Raw genomic sequence first — 16,799 nt, forward strand, 5'->3', positions numbered from 1 at the left:
CAGTGGAAGAAAGAGAAGGAAAGCAAAGCAGCACACATAGAACACATACAAACTAAAACAGACAAAACAGTTGCCCTACCCAAGTAATGCAGAGAGAGAGAGAGCAATTGAAAAAAGAGTAATCTAGTCAGTCATTTCAGGTAGATGATTGACTGGTTGATTCATTTGTTCATCCAACTCTTATAGAGTACCTACTATGGGCCAGACACTTCTTGAGGGACTAAGGCAGACAAGCAGCCTTCGTTCATGGAATTTACATTTTAGAGGGATGAGAGAAACAATAAACAAGTAAATGCATAGCTGAGTGATTTAATTATTATACAAAGAAGTATGAAGAAAGCAAAATCGGACACTCTGATAGTAAATGGAAGGGGGCTAAGTTAAGTCAGCCTGTGTCTTTACGGAGAGCTTCACCATTCAGTCAACATTGATTTGGTATCTGTGAGGCACTGGTATTGACACCCATTGATGACTGTGTCTTTTACCAAAAGTTCTTCCCCTGGTTTCCCGGCGGAGTTCCATTTCTATGATAACACCTGAGGGGCTGTCCTTCATTCGTCTCCATCTACAGGCTAAGGCATGTGACTGATATCTACTCCTCAAGACTGCTGGGTCAGGTGAGATCACATGAGATCATATACAGGAAATTGTTTTATAAACTCTATTGGGCAAATATTATTTATACACCTTCTATATGTCAGCCATGCATCAGTGAATCACACACACACACGAACACACACACACATGCACACACACACACAGCCCTTATAGGGTTTACATTCTGTTCAAAGATATATTATGATTCTTCAGTTTCTTTTTTTAACAAGAGGCAAATTTAACACCAGATTTTCTATAATGAAACCTTTTTTGGGGGCTCTATTAATTTGAGATTTCAAAAATTTCGAAAGAAAATACTCATTGTATTTATTCAGAGATATTTCTACTCAACATTCTGGCACCTTTCATGTTTGCTTTATTCTTAATCAGGTTCGGTCACCAAGGGAAGCGAGGTATCTCTATTTCAACTTGATCAGTTAGCTTTTCATATTCCTTGCCTTCTGGCTTATTTCAAGATTTTATTTACCCAGAATCTGTCTATTTCTGAAGTTATTTATTAGACTATAAGCGGGCATGAAGCTATCTCTTCCACATGCCTTATAGTTCAATCCACTACCTCAAACAGCTAGGTGGGTCTATTTATCTTTCCTATCTTTAATGCATTTCAGCAGACTAAGGCATATTGGTTGAAGATGTAGAAACATACATCTTATGAGAAAATGGGTCGGCTTAACATCTTCCACTTTGAGATGGGCATTCTGCCCAAAACATTCACAGCAATAAAATTATTCCTTAGCTTACAATGATTAATGAGAAAAAAGTGCCTCTTTACCTCAGCTAAATCCCACAGATGACAGAGCAAATAGAAGAGAAGAAATAAAAGTTGTTCATGGATTTTTCATGACTCAGTAGAGGTTAGAAAAACCAGAAACCAATGGGACGTAGAATTTCCTCTTTCTAGTAGGTGAAAGAACTTCATGCCACTACTGACATGGAAACTTCCCGTACGTAAATGAACAACACTCACGTTTTCCTAGGTACATGATATTCAGGGAGGAAATGGAATCCAGTTTTTAAACACTTACTCCACGATCTGTGTTCATGATTTTCTGCAGTGGAAATGACTTAAGGGAAATAAAATTAACACTATATTGTAGGATTCCCTTGAAAAGTGTTTTTGCTCACTTAATCATAAGAGGACACATAGTTTCAAATTAGAAAAGGGAAACAGATAAGAGCTAAAAAAAATATCAGATGCAATAGTTAAAAAAATTTTTTTTTAATGACAAGACAATTAGTTTATCTTCCATTGATTCAAATCCCCTATATTTTTTTCTCCAATTGTAATGAAGGAAGCTATGAAAAATGGTGAAATTCTCCCTAATTTATATATTTCTAATGGGTGATACATTCATAGTAATTTGTTACTGGTAAGCGATCCCTTTTGGAGATTACAGTGTGATCAGTCACTTTCAGATTCTGGCTGGGAGGTTGTATAGCCTCTAGGAAAGGCCAGACAGGTGCCTGACAAGAAGAAACAGTGGATAAGGACTGGGGTGGTAGGCACATAGGAAAAGGGTGAAGTGACAAAAATAATTCAGACAAGGATCTTTTATTTCAGACAACGGTACGTTTATGTAGTGTATTTTTTTTTTGAAATGTCACTTTCTAATTTTATGTGTCAAGCTAGGCTGCTCTGAGCTTATCTAGAGCTTATCTAGGTGCACACAAGAAGGTTTTCCCTTTATTTATTTATTTATTTATTTATTTATTTAGCCATCTCATCTATTTTCTATCCAAAGATTGTTTGACTAGACAATGAACCCATGAACGGCAGATACACGATTACAAAACATTACCTTTTAGCTATCATAGGGCTGGTTTTGCTGTTATTTTTACTTCTGTGATAACCACTGTATTGAAAGGCTACAGATTATGCCCAAGGACAGAGTTGTTGCTGAATGAGTTAGAGATTAATCCATCTGAGGCTCTGTAAAATTCAGTTCAGAAACTTCTGGCTTTAAGTTAGAATATTTTTTCTCTTTCAGAGGGCTTTGAGCACATTTTTCATACTCAAGTACAATAATTAGACCTTGCCTGTCAAAGACAGAAAATTCTGCTTCATTTAGTAGGCTCAAGAGAGGAGGCTCTCTGAACTTGCTTTAGCATCCAGCTGGAGAGAGTCAGGATTCAGTAGAGCAGCATCTGGGCTACTAAGGGGGTTGGGGAGCATTTTGGGGCGGTTCCTCCTAAGGACTAAAATACTGCTTGCTCAAAGAGTTCTATGATAGCAGGGTCAGGGGGAAAGCAAACTGAGAGTAAGGAATCAATTCTCTGCAGCCAGAAACTTCTTTCTCCTGCTGACAAATGCCAGGCTTGGGAATTACTGTTAAGCATGGCTCAATCAATGTTTTCTCCATTTCCTCCCATTAGAATTAAATATGAAAGAAGGAGTTGTAATACCTGCTTAAGGATATTGGGTTCCAGATTAAGATGCTTATGACATCTGACTATTCAAAAGATGCTTCTGGGCCAAAATGATTTCTGTGAGAATGTAGTAAGAGGTTAAAGCAAAGGGCGATTTCCAATTTTTTCTCTTTGCTTCATTTTCTGGTGTGCTGGTGTAATGAGGCCAGAATATCTTCGTCACGTCAATGCCATTAAATGGAACTTTCTGTGGTAATGGCAGTGTTCTATATCTGCACCGTACGATATGGTAGCCAGTAACCATATGCGTCTATTAAGCCCTTCAAGGTGGATAATGTGATTGGGAAATCAATTTTATATATATTTTTTAATTTTAGCTAATTTAAATTTAAATAGCTACATGTTGCTAGTGGCTACCCCCTTGACAGGGAGATCTGAGAGACGGAACAAAGCCACGGGTGCCGCATTTATCTTCATTGACTAGAATTCTTAGATGCCAGAATTAGAATTAAAATGTCACATAGTGTTGCCACTGCCCAAAAATGACTCTACTTTGCCTTTTACCTTTAAACCAAGGGAGGAGTGTACATTTTCAGATAGGGTAGGCAATTTAGGGACTATGCTTTCATGGATGATTTTCCTTCTCCTATTCTCTGTAGGCAATGGATCTCTGAATCGTGTGAAGGGAAGCCCTTGCCCTGCAGAAGGCATATCGTGACACTCAGTAGTGATTGAACGCAAATTGTCAGAAAATTGCAATGTCTCAGCCTTGTTCTGGATTCAAGTTGCTTTCTCCAACAGGCCAGGAGGACTGTCTAGGTGTTAGATGAGAAGAATTCAGGGAAGGCTTCAGGTGTGCTGGGTTCCTTGCGTTGCAGTTGTATTTGTAATTGAATGCCAAATAGCAGATCTTTTCATGTCTTTTCCCCCCGATCATTTTATTATTCCAGTGGGTTCTGTTACATGACTTTTTGTGTTCATGTTTTAACTATATTATGGCAAACCAAAGTGTCACTTCAGATCAAGAGCCGACAATGTCACTCTTTCAGGATGAAAGGGAGAACACAGCCTCTCTTACTCTCATGAAGATACCAACACTTTTTCATAGCACATCATTTATACCACGGCAAGAAAAAAGTGCAAAAACGTGCAAATATAAATAGGAGCTATTGAAATGAGTTTCTATTTCTATGAACATTTTTAGTTATGTGCTTTCATAGCTATTCACAGCATTCTGGCATTATCCAGTGATTGAGGCATGCGTTCCATAAGAGATAAAGGTGGCTTTTACAGAAGAATTATGGCGATTTAGAATGGCAAGCACCAGGGTAGCTGACAATTTGGCTCTTTCACCCTTGTCCTTGCTGCCATCCTCATTGTCCCTGTTGCCATGCAGAGACGATCCTGTTACGTTGTATCGAAGCGCTCGCGGTAGTTCCCCAGGGCAGACTGTGCATCATTTCCCGACTCCGTGTTCAATGTCATCACGTTGGGAGCTTGAAATTGGCCACATGGCAGGTATTTGTACCAAACAATTGTAAAGCTCTACAAATCAAGGTTGTTTTATTTTGAGAGAGCGGATTGTTAGACACTGACGAGCATACCCCTAGACATGGAGGTGACCGGCTTGATTTTTCCACCATTAATTATAATGGGGGAAAGAGAAGTCATGGGAAGAAGAGATAACAGAACTGTGTCCCCTTTCCAATCCTGTCTCCTCATTTCCACTGACAATTTTCTATATGGCAATGAGGGGGAAATAATGTGCCGGTCAAAATGTGCCACATTCTGTACAGCCTTTATGGTAAGCGTTGGATAATTATTTCAGAGGCTCTTACGTAAGTAGAACCCCCCCCCCCCAGTGTGAGGTGTTGAAAGAAATTCATAGCTGAAATGAAAGCATCACAAAGCTGCAGATAAGCCTCGTCCCTGACCCATCTCATTTAGGATCCTCTAATCATTACTGAAGTGGCAAATCCTACCACATTCCTGAAGAACATTGAGATGACTAACACAAATGGCTTTGTACCAGAGCCATACAAATTAAACCCTGCGGGACTTTATGGTGGAGTTCAACAACACCGAGAAGCAAATATACCCCCTTCCCAGTAATAAAGTCAGGGTGAAGTTCATTGTATTGTACGCAAAGCTAAGCGTTCCTTCCTGTTACGTACGGCTCACTACTGCCTATGATTTTTGTCTCAATTCTAGTTGAATTTTTTTCTGCCGTTGGATTTTTCTGTGTTGACACAAACTACGATCTCCTCTGGACTCAGGAAATAAAGTGAAGAGGAAAGTGGGAAAATAAGAGACTTTAGCAAAAGTAGTAGAATCACAGACCTGTGAAATGTTCACCCCTTCTGTTCCGTGTCCTTCTTGTTGCCTTCCTTCTACAAATGTTTTCCTAAGTAGAAAGGCCGGTCAGTTTAGATATACAACATATGTAAAATATTGTCAGCCTAAAAAATTGCCATCTGATACCCTTCCTTTTTAGACAGATGATAGCTACCTGTGAGCTCCCACATGGAGTATAGTGCATAGAGCTGTTGAATTACTCTGTCGTACACCGGAAACTAATGTAACCTTGGGTGTCGACTATACTTTGAGAAAAACAACAGCATTACTCTGGAGATGTTTTTTTACAAGAAGGAGGTGAAATTACACTCAAGATGTCTGAGTGAGTTATTGCCACACTTCTTACTAAGGAGGACTTGATCATTTCCCCCTCTCCTGCCTTCATTTTGAGCTTTACGTAATTCAGCACACGCTCCCATCTTGTGTACCCTAGTTCTCCTTCCAATTAACCAGATCCTAAAACTCATGTTTTCCAGAAAATTTAGAGAGAAAGCATCAGGCCAAGTTACCTACCTTTCCTAAATATATTTCAGAAAAACACCTTTCTCCCGCTACTGACCACAGCGAATCTTTCTAATGTTCCTCAGTGCTTCCCAGTATGAACTTCTACAACAGAGGACAATCATATTGGTCAAAAGATTTTTGGGATGAGAGTGTGTTCAGGAAGATGCAGTGCCAAATTGTGAAAGCTGTCTGGGTGGATAGATTAGGAATGCAGGCAGCCCTGAAAGAAATTCTCTTCGGAAGATTTTTTTTCTCTGCAACAAGAATTCTGCTGCAGGTGAACATCAGCATACGGCAAAATGATAATCCTGTAATGCTGGTTCTCCCATGTGGGTAAGCAGGGTTAGAGATAAATACGATTCCAAGTTCCCCTTCTCACGCAGACGTTCACACGTTTCAGAAAGCAATCTACTTTCTGGAGAGCCTGGCAATGAAAACAGTCTCACTTCAAGTCAAATCCAAATGGTAATGAGTTATCCTTCAGTGCTTTGTTTCAGAGCACATCTTAAGAGACTAAAGGAAAGGCAGAAGGAAAGAGAAGAACACACAACCTCCCTCCAACTCTGACAACTTACAGAACTTAAAACAAAACTGGAGTTCTCCATCTAGCAAACACACAGCAGATGCATCCTTACCAAATATTGTCAAGTGTTCAGTTGGATTCTGAACAGGCTGGCTTAGGAAGTGTTAAAGTGAATGCTATTTTTTTTTCCCCTGCAAACGACACATCTTCATCTAACATCTAAACTGGCAGAGTCAGAAATTCCTGTGCTTGAACCCCAGCTTCTCTTTGGCTATGTTTTAAATTCTACACGCCTTAGTTTCTTTATCTACCAAATTAGGATAACTGTCAGACCCATTCCACAGGTTTATTATTGCTATTTATTTTTCTTTTTACCCCCAGTCAGCTTGTGATTGGACACGTCTGCACATCTGTCGTCACTGTCCTGACCTAATTGCCTGGCATCTCTCTCTTGGACACTGCTTTGAGTCCCTCTTGGTGCTTCTTATTCCTGTCTTGATTTTCTCTGTTTCCCGTCCTGTCACTCAGCAGCCAAAATGATTGAGAAAACTAAAACAACCGGATCAGGTGTTTAGGTGATTAGGTGTTACCCTCTCACCTAAAAATCATTCTACGTTTTCCTTGTGCTCGTAGAATAAAACCTAAACGCCTTTCCATGACCAGCAGGGACTTCAGAGATTTGTTTCCTCGTCTACTTCATCTGCTTTGGGCTGTTGCACTCATTGCCTCTTCTGCCTGGAAGGTTTTTTTCACCCCCCCCCCCCCCCCCCCGACCGGTTCCGGGTACAGGAGGCTCACTGTCATTTCCCAGGTCCACCTTAAATGATCCCTCTACCTACAGCCCTCCCATACTCCTTTATCTCAGTTGATCTCCCCTAGCTCTTGTCAATTCAATCACCATGTTCACTTTCTTTATCACAATACAAAGTTATCTTTTGCAAAATTACTCTTTTCTAGTTTGTGTGTTTTCTCCCCCGTTGGAATGTAAGTTTCTTGAGGTAAAAAACCTTGGGTATCTTGTTCATCACACTATCTCCAGGGCCAGTAATCATGTGGAGTAGAGTTGTCATGCACAGTAACAGATACATTTATTGCGAGCTGGGGTAGGCAGGCCCCCTTCAAGTCCTTTACGTGCACATGTTCTTTGTGTGTGTATGCATTCTAAAGCGATGTTTATTTATTTTTTGAGAGAGAGCCTGAGCGGGTGAAAAGCAGAGAGAGAGAGAGGCACAGAGGATCTGAAGTGGGCTCTGAGCTGACAGCGGAGAGCTTGATGTGGGGCTGGAACTCACGAACCGTGAGATCATGACCCAAGCTGAAGTCCGACCCTCAACCGACTGAGCCACCCGGGCACCCTCATTTTTTAAAACTGAAATATAATTGATGTCCGATATCTTATTTCAGGTGTACGTAATAGTGACTTGATACTTCTATACATTATGAAATGATCTCCACAGTAACTCTAAGTTACCATCTGTTAACATCCAGTTGTTACAATATTATTGACTGTTTTTCCTATGCTGTGCCTTACATCCCCATGACGTATTTATTTTATAACTGCAAGTTTGTACCTCTTAATCCCACTTCATCTATTTTGCCCTTTCTCCTCATCTTGTCCCCCTCTGGTAGCCTACAGTGTTTTTGTATCTAAGAGTGGGTTTCTTTTTTGTTTTGTTGGTTCATTTGTTTTATTTTTCAGATTCCGCATATAAGTGAAACCACACAGTATTTGTCTTTCTTTGACTTATTTCACTTAGTGCAATACCCTCTATCCATGTCGTCACAACTGGCAAGATTTCATTTTTTAATGACTAGATAATATTCTATTATTATTGCTGATAATATTCTATTATATGTTATATACATTCTATTATACATTACATATAATTCTATATAATATATATTATATCCTATGATATTCTATTTTACTATATCTATTTAGTATGTATACTATATATATCTATATCTATATATCTATTATACATAAAGAAGATGTGGGATATATACCTATGTGTGCATATACACATTTATATGTGTATCATTCATCTATCACTTGATATGGAGGTTGCTTCCATACCTTAGCTAATATAAATAATGCTGCAATGAATAGAGGGTGCATATATTTCTTCGAATTGGTGTTTCCATTTTCTTCAGATAAATATTCACTAGTAAACTTGCTGAATCATATGGTAGTTCTATTTTTAATTTTTTTGAGGAACCTCTATATAGTTTTCCATAGTGGCTGCACCAATTTGCATTCCCATCAGCAGTGTATGAAGGTTTTCTTTTCTCCAATCCTTGCCAGGATGTTATTTTTGTCTTTTTGGTAATAGCCATATATATATACACTGTGGTGGTATGAGGTGATACTCCATTGCAGTTTTGATAATCATTTCCCTGATTAGTGATGTTTAACACACTTTCATGTACCTTTTGGCCATCTGTATGTCTTCTTTGGAAAAACGTTTGTAAGTTTTCAGCCCATTTTTAAAATCAGGTCGGTTTTTTGAAATTAAATTATGTAAGTTCTTTATATATTTTGGGTGTTAACCAAAATTGAATGTTTGATTTGCAGTGAACTTTTCCCATTCAGTGGGTTGCATTTTCATTTTGGTTATGGCTTACTTCACTTTACAAAAGCTTTTTAGTTTCATGTAATCTCATTTGTTTATTTTAATTTTTTGGTGTCCTTGCCTGAAAATAGTTGGTCCAAAAAATATTTTACAAACAGAGCGATGTCAAAAAGATTACTGCTTATATTTTCTTCCATGATTTTTATGGTTTTAGGTCTTACGTAAAGTCAAGCTTTAATACATTTTGAATTTGCTTTTTGCATGTGGTGTAAGTAAATGGCCCAGTTTGATGTTTTGCATGTAGCTGTCCAGTTTCCTCAACATCATTCATTGAAGAGGCTGTTTTTCCCCATTTTATATTCTTGCCTTGTTTGTCATAGACTAGTTGACCATGCATGTGTTGGTTAATTTCTGAGCTCTCTCTTGTGTTCCATTGATCAATATGTTTGTTTTTATGCCAGTACTATAGTTTTGATTACTATAGCTTTGTAATATGGTTTGATATCATGGAGTGTGATACTTGTAGCTTTGTTCTTTCTCAAGATTTCTTTGGCTGTTTGGGGTCTTTTGTGGTCTGTACGAATTTTAGAAATATTTACTCTAGTTTTGTGAAAAATGCCATGGATATTTTGATGGGTATTGAATTGAATCCATAGATTGTTTTGGGGAGTATGAACATTTTAACAATATTAAGTCTTAATAGGGTACCTGGGTGGCTCAGTAAGTTGAGCGTCCACCTTTGGCTCAGGTCATGATCTTACAGTTCATGAGTTTGGGCCCCACATCTGGCTTGCTGTTGTCAGTGCCAAAGCTGTCCTCGCAGAGAGCCTGCTTTGGATCTTCTGTCCCCTTCCGTCTTTGTCCCTCCCCTGCTTGTGCTCACACTTGCTCTCTCTCTCAAAAATAAATAAACATAAAAAAACCCCAATATTAACTCTTCCAATCTATGAACATACTATGTTTGTTCATTTATTTGTGTCGTCTTTAATTTCTTTCATAATATATTATAATTTCCAGAGTACTTATATCTCCTTTCCTTGGTAAAATTTATTCCTAGATACTCCATTTTTTTGATGCAATTATAAGTAGGATTATTTTTTAAATTTCTATTTCTGATAGTTCTTTATTAGTATATGGAAACGTCACAGATGTTAATTCTGTATCCTGCAACTTTACTAAATTCCCCTATTAGTTCTAATAGTTTTTGGTGGCGTTTTTAGGGTTTTATATGTAGCATCATGTTGTCTGCAAATGGCAATAGTTTTACTTCTTTCTTTCCAATCTGGATGCTTTCATTTCTTTTTCTTGCCCAAATACCAAATACCATTTTGAAAGAAGTGATGAGAGTGGGCTTCTTTGTCTTGTTCCTGATCTCAGAGGAAAAGCTTTCTCAAAAGTTTTTCACCATTGAGTTTGATGTTAGCTGTGGGCCTGTCCTATATGGCCTTTATTATTTTGCAGTATATTCTCTCTAAACCCATTGTGTTGACTTTTTATCACAAACGGTTGTTAAATTTTGTCAATGTTTTTTCTGCATCTATTGAAATATGATTTTTATTCTTCATTTTGTTAATGTAATGTATCATATTGATTGATTTATGAATATTGAACCAGCCTTGCATCCCTGGAATAAATCCCACTTGATCATTGGTGTATACCCTTCCATCACATTACTGGATTTGGTTTGGTAATGTTTTGTTGAGGGTTTTACATTTATGTTATGTTTAGGGATACTGGCCTGTAATTTTGTTTTTCTCTGGTATCTTTGTGGTTTTGATATCAGGGTAATGCTGGCTTTGTAAAATGAACTTGGAAGCATTTCTTCCTCTTTAATTTCTTGAAATAATTTGTGAAAGATAATTACTATCTTCTTCAAGTTCGGTAGAATTCACCTGTGAAGCCATCTGGTCCTAGACTCTGGTTTTTGAAAGTTTTAAAATTACGAATTCAATTTCATCACTTGTAATCAGCTTATTCAGATTTTCTATTTCTTTATGATTCAGCCCTGGGAGGTTATGCTTCACTTTTGGAAGGTTGTGTCTTTCCAGGGATTTATTCGTTATGATCCTTTGTATTTCTGTGGTGTCAGTTGTAACTTCTACTCTTTCATTTCTGATTTTACTTATTTGAGTCCTCTCTCACTTTTTCCTGTTAAGTCAGGCTAGAGGTTTAGCCATTTTCTTTAGCTATTCAGAGAACCAATTTTTAGTTTCATTGATCTTTTCTGTTGTTAAGTCTCTGTTTCATTTATTTCCACACTGATATTTATTATTTCCTTCCTTCTGCTAACTTCGGGTTTTGTTTGATCTTCTTTTTCTAGTTCCTTTAGGTGTAAATTCAGATTGTTTATTTGTGATTTTTCTTGTTTCTTGAGGTAGGCCTGTATGGCTATGAGCTTCCCTCTTAGAAGCTTGACATTCTGTGTTTGTTCCTATGAATTAGGTGGAAAAACTACTTCTGTTCTGGAAAGACTGGCCTTGTGTAGGAGCATCCCCTGTGTAGACTGCATGTACCTGGCAGTTTGGCGGGTTGAGGCAGGGGTTCCAGGGTGTGCCCAGTCAGGGCACTTTGGTTGGATGGCTAGTGCTGGAGCAAGTGTGTGTGGGGGGCATGTTCGTGTGGGATCATGGTCTGCCTAGGTGGGATGGCTAAGACTGGAGCAAAAGTGGTCTGGGACTGTCCTGGGGTGTGCTGTACCAGGGCTTCCCTGGTGGGACAGCTAGAGATGGAGTGGGCATGGGTGGCGGGTCTGTCCCAGGATGTGCTGCACCAAGGCTGCCTTGGGGGTACAGCTGCATCGGGTACAGGCAAGTTGGTCTCAGAGTGTGCCATGCTGGGGCTACCTTGGCAGGATGGCTGGAGCTGGGGTGGGCACAGGTGGGGAGGCCTGGGGCTCATGGAGCCGGAGCCACCCTGTGGAGATGGCTGGAGCTGGTGTAGGCTAGGCCTGGCGTGCACTGAGGCAGCCCTAGCGGGCTGGAAAAGGCATTTGGGCCCTGCTCCCACTTGCACCCAAGATAGAGGGGAATGTAAAAAAATGGCACTCACCAGTGTCTTGGACTCTAGAAAGAATTCCAACAGTTTCCTCCCAGTTTGGTAGATGCCCTAGGGTTAGGAAATGGTTTTCCTTACTTAGAAGTCTAGTTTCCCTTTAAACAGGTGTCTTTTTTTTTCCCACTGTGCCCCAGTGTGGGTGAGTCGGCCCATTGATATCACTGCTCAGTGATATTCCTCTCTACTGCATTCCCCACCGTGGGGGTAGGGTTCCCATCATTACTTGTCCCCAACTCTTCTACCCTGTCTGTGTGGTCCCTCTACCATTTGTTCTGCAAATGCTGCTCATTCAGCCCTCAGTTCTTCTTCAGAATGACTTGGTCTACATAGGTATAGATTCAGTGTGTCAGTGGGAGGAGGTAAGTTCATTGTCTTTCTACATTGCCGTCTGGGGCCTCCCTCTTGCACACACTCTTGTATTTCTCACAATCTGTGACGTAGACACTATCTTTTTTAGCCTGTTTTACACACGAGAATTTAAATGTTGTGGCCAAGATTATTTAGTTAAAAGTGGTAGACCTGAGACCATAGCAAGGGAGATTAGTTGAAGACTCTAACTCTATAATCATTTTTCAATTTCCTGATTAATATTTGTTGAACGTTTAGTGCATAGTAAATACCTAGCGTCTAATAAGTGTTAAAAATAAAAGCTGTTATTAATATTGTTATTATTCAAAGTGAAACAGTTTTATTCTCCAATTGGCTTGCTTCCTTGGAGTATAGTGGCCAGGGTCTGAGGGAAAGCTGTTAGAAAGTTGAATGGACAAGTCTGTGAAACTTCTCCGAAAAAGACTGTCTACAATAATTCTGGGGCAGATATGCCTTGAGTCAAATCAGCTGATTTGGCCTAAAGGCTATCTCAAACAGCCTTGTAGAATACGAATCCTCATTTTAAATTTGAGGATCTAATGCTGCTGGATGTTTCACAAATCTTACTTACAATCAATGTTACACTTCCATGGAAGCTATAAAATATATTTCAGTGACTGGAAGCCATTCAAAAGATTATCTAGAGATTTACTACTTTTAAATTGGAAGCAGAATAAATGCAGTGGCTGAGCAATAGAGGAGAAACGTCAGGGCTGAATCTTCACCTAATCCTTACCACCATTTTCTGTTGGTCTTTCCTCATTTCCATCAAATTTGACCTTTAATAAAAGATTTATGGTAATAAAAGGGGAATACTCATTTAAATTTAAAATGGTTGTACTGATTTAGAGTAACAGCATGTCCACAAAGATTAGGTAATATGCCAGGATATATAGAGCATGTTGGACAGAATTCTGTTCACAGAGGAGTGGGTTCCCCACGTTAACTCAAATGGTTAGATAGGGGGTTCTCATGATCTTATCTCACAGGTTAGGCAGATTTGAAAATAATTATACACGTAAAACACTTGTGCAGTGCTGAACACATAGTAGATTGTATTATTTTTCCTACCCCAATTATTAATATAAAAATACCTCGAGGGCTTTTTTTTTCTTATTGGAGACTTCTAGATACCTAAAGGGATGTGCTGAGGATGACTGAATGAACCCCCTTTTAAAAATGAAAATACTGCATAAATTACTGAATTTGTATGTGTTTATAGCACTATATGAAGTTAGGGGGAAAGGGAAGGCATTATTTTCTTGTTAAAAATCTCTGAGGAACTGGGAACGTCCATTAACCTCTCTGGCTAAGGTAAGAGCCTAAGAAAAACAAAACAGAGTGGTTTGGACTGTCTTTTGTTACCATGTAGTCTGGCCTTGACCAAAGAACTGCTTATTACATTAGGTCCTTTATTATTGAAGACACTTGTTCTAATTCTTAGTTTTTAACCTGTCAGTGATATCTGGCTAACTTGATTCCTGCAAATGTGCTCGTTTGTTTTGTTTTTCATTTTATGGACATTGCAAGATGGAAGCGGGTCTTTTCTTGAGACAAAGCCTTTATCTCTCTTCTTGGAGTTTTTACCCTGCTCTTCTCAGTGCTCTGACACTTCCTTCTTAAGAATATTAGATGCAGTATTGGCACTAGCAATAAATAGAGAGAAGTTTCTGGGGGAAATATTTAAAAAATTTCTTTTCCTTCAGTATCTTTCCACCCCCGTTGAAGTAGTCTACTTGTTATTCATTGACTCACGGTAGACATGCAGTAGGGAGGGAAACCAGGTAAATAGTCTTTCTGGAATTGGTTTCTGAAGGCTGAATTTATTAAGGAGTTTAGACTTGGGTCCATCTGCGGGGAACATCAAAAGCAAGGGTAAGTAAATTCTGAAGACCTAATGTACAACATGCTGAGTATAGTTAATAATAATGTATTGTAGACTTGTAATTTGGTTCCAGGCATCGTTCTCAGCTCTTAAAGGTCACCTACTTTCCTTGGCTAATGGGTCCCTGTGTCTTCAAAGCCAGCAACTATGGCTTGGGTTCTTTTCATGCCTCATTACTCTGCCTTCCCTTTTGTATTCTCTCTCTCTCTCTTTCTCTGCAGACAGATAAGGTCCTCATCTTTTAAGACTATGTGATTAGCTTGAGTTCACCAGCATAATCTAGGATAATCTCCCTATTTCACTTTAATCACACCTGTCAAGTCCTTTTTGGCCTGTAATGTCATATGCATGTTCTGATGATTAGGATATAATCACTACTCATGGTGGTTCGGGGAAATCATTCTTCTGCCCACAGAGCTTCTTTATTTTCACACTTGGTTAGTCATTTGGGAATAAGAGATTACAGGGCTCACTTCCATTCTATACTCAATTGCAATGGACAAGTTCTTACATTCCATCTTTATTTACAGTAATCTATCTAGACCAGGGTTTCTTAACTTCCGCATTATTGACATTTTGGACTGGATAGTCTTTGTTGTGTAGATCTGACCTGTGCATGGGAGGATGTTGAACAGCATTCCTGGATTTTACCACTAGATGTCAGTAGTTCCTCTTCCAGTGTGACAACCAGGAAAACCCAGCTCCACACACTACTAAACGTCCTTTTGGGGGGACAGTATCACTCCTCCTTGGGAACTACTCATCTAGACTGACCAGGTATATTTGACTAAAAAACTGCTTTTGTTTTTTGTTTTAATAAGGGCTCCCCACTTTTCTTCATGTCTGTAAAATTCCACTGGCACATTTACAACAAGATCTGATCAAAATCAACTTTTCCTCTTGTGCGACGCCCCTCCTCCAGGAGGAGCAAGTTACTTTCTTTCTCTTTCTTTCTTTTTAAGTAGGCTTCATGTCCAGAGTGTGGAGCCCAATGTAGGGCTTGAATTCACAACCGTGAGATCAAGACCTGAGAGGGGACTAAGAGTTGGATGCTTAACCAACTGATCCACCCAGGAGCTCCGTGTAGTTACTTTCTATGAAGCCATTAACTTCTTCCTTCCTAATTTGATAGTTAACCCCTATGCATTATTTCTTTTTTTGAATTTCCTTGTTAGTAACTTAATTAGTATTTTTGCAAGGCAACCATAATTCTTTCAATGTATTACCTATTGATATCTTTTACACATTTTTCTATTCCAATGATTATTTTTTGCTTATTAATTCAATAGTGCTTGCTGTATTTAATATATTAACTTACTCTGCAATATATACTGTGAATGATTTTTTTTCCCAGTTTTAGGCATTATAATGTATTATGATGTCCAAGATATCAGAACAGAAAATGAAGATCCAATCTATAAAGATATTCTGAAAGAAGATACCAAAATAAAAGAATGTAAGGAACAATATAAGATAAAAGGAAACAATTCTAAAATCCCATTAAAGTACTGAGAATTCATTCATTTGGCAGTTACTAATTACAGAGTGCCTTTTCTGTCCCAGGCACTGTTTTAGGCACTTTGGATACACTTTGGATATTTGGAACATGGTAGAGAATGCTTTCTGCCTTTTTGGAGTTTATTACTAGTGGGTGGGGACAGATAAAAGTAAAAATACTGACTAAATTAAACGGCATGGAGGAAGATGAAAAGTACTATGGAAAAATAAGACAGAATAGAGCAAGGTAGGCAATCAAATTCTGAGGGCAGAATGGGGAGTTTCAGTTTATAATACCAAATAGCGTCGTCAGGTATCACTGTGAAGGTAAGATCAGACACAAGATTTGAGGGCTGCCTGGCTTGCTCAGTTGGTAGAGCATGGGACTCTTGATCTTTGGGTTGTGAGTTCAAGCCCCATATTGGGTGTAGAGATTACTTAAAAATAAAACCTTAAGGCAAATAAACAACAACAACAAAAAAGAAACAAGACTTGGGAAGAGGTGAAGGAATTAGCCATGTGGGTGTCTTGGGGAAACACATTCCGGGCAGAGGTGAAAGCCTCTAACGTGGAAACTTGCCTGGCTTGTTTAAGGGACAGCAGGAGAGAACAGTGTGGAGCAGACAGGATAATGAGTGATGAGCTCAGCTAGTTATTATGTCCGAGGAAAACTGAAAACCATTACAGGGTTTTGGGCAGAGAAGCAGCATGATGTAATTTACATTTTTGTCTAACGTTTTATTCTGAATGAACTTCACTCTTACAAAAGTTACAAAAAGTAGTACAGAGAGTCCCTGTATACCCTTTACCCAACTTCCTTCAATGTTAATACATTATGTAGCCACAGTGTAATTATTGAAACAAGGAAATTGATATTGATGCAATACTTACTCTACAGACATTATTTAAATTTTCCCAATATTAGAACTAATGCCCCCTTTCTAGATCCTTTTCTACACTCTCATACTACTGCATTTATTTGTTACCAGTTTTGAAGACTACTAGCTATTTATTTTATAGGATGGGTCTCAAATTTCGTCTGATGTTTTGCCAT

General features: G+C 38.8%; 1 pseudogene; it reads left to right on the forward strand.

The window, feature by feature from the left end:
• The first annotated feature begins 4,298 nt into the window (after positions 1–4,298).
• LOC109277380 (dipeptidyl peptidase 1-like) overlaps positions 4,299–16,799 on the forward strand; it is a 35,141-nt pseudogene continuing 22,640 nt past the window's right edge.

The sequence above is a fragment of the Panthera pardus genome, unplaced genomic scaffold, assembly GCF_024362965.1.
Source record: "Panthera pardus isolate Hobbes unplaced genomic scaffold, ASM2436296v1 HiC_scaffold_13, whole genome shotgun sequence".
Classification (NCBI taxonomy): Eukaryota; Metazoa; Chordata; class Mammalia; order Carnivora; family Felidae; genus Panthera; species Panthera pardus.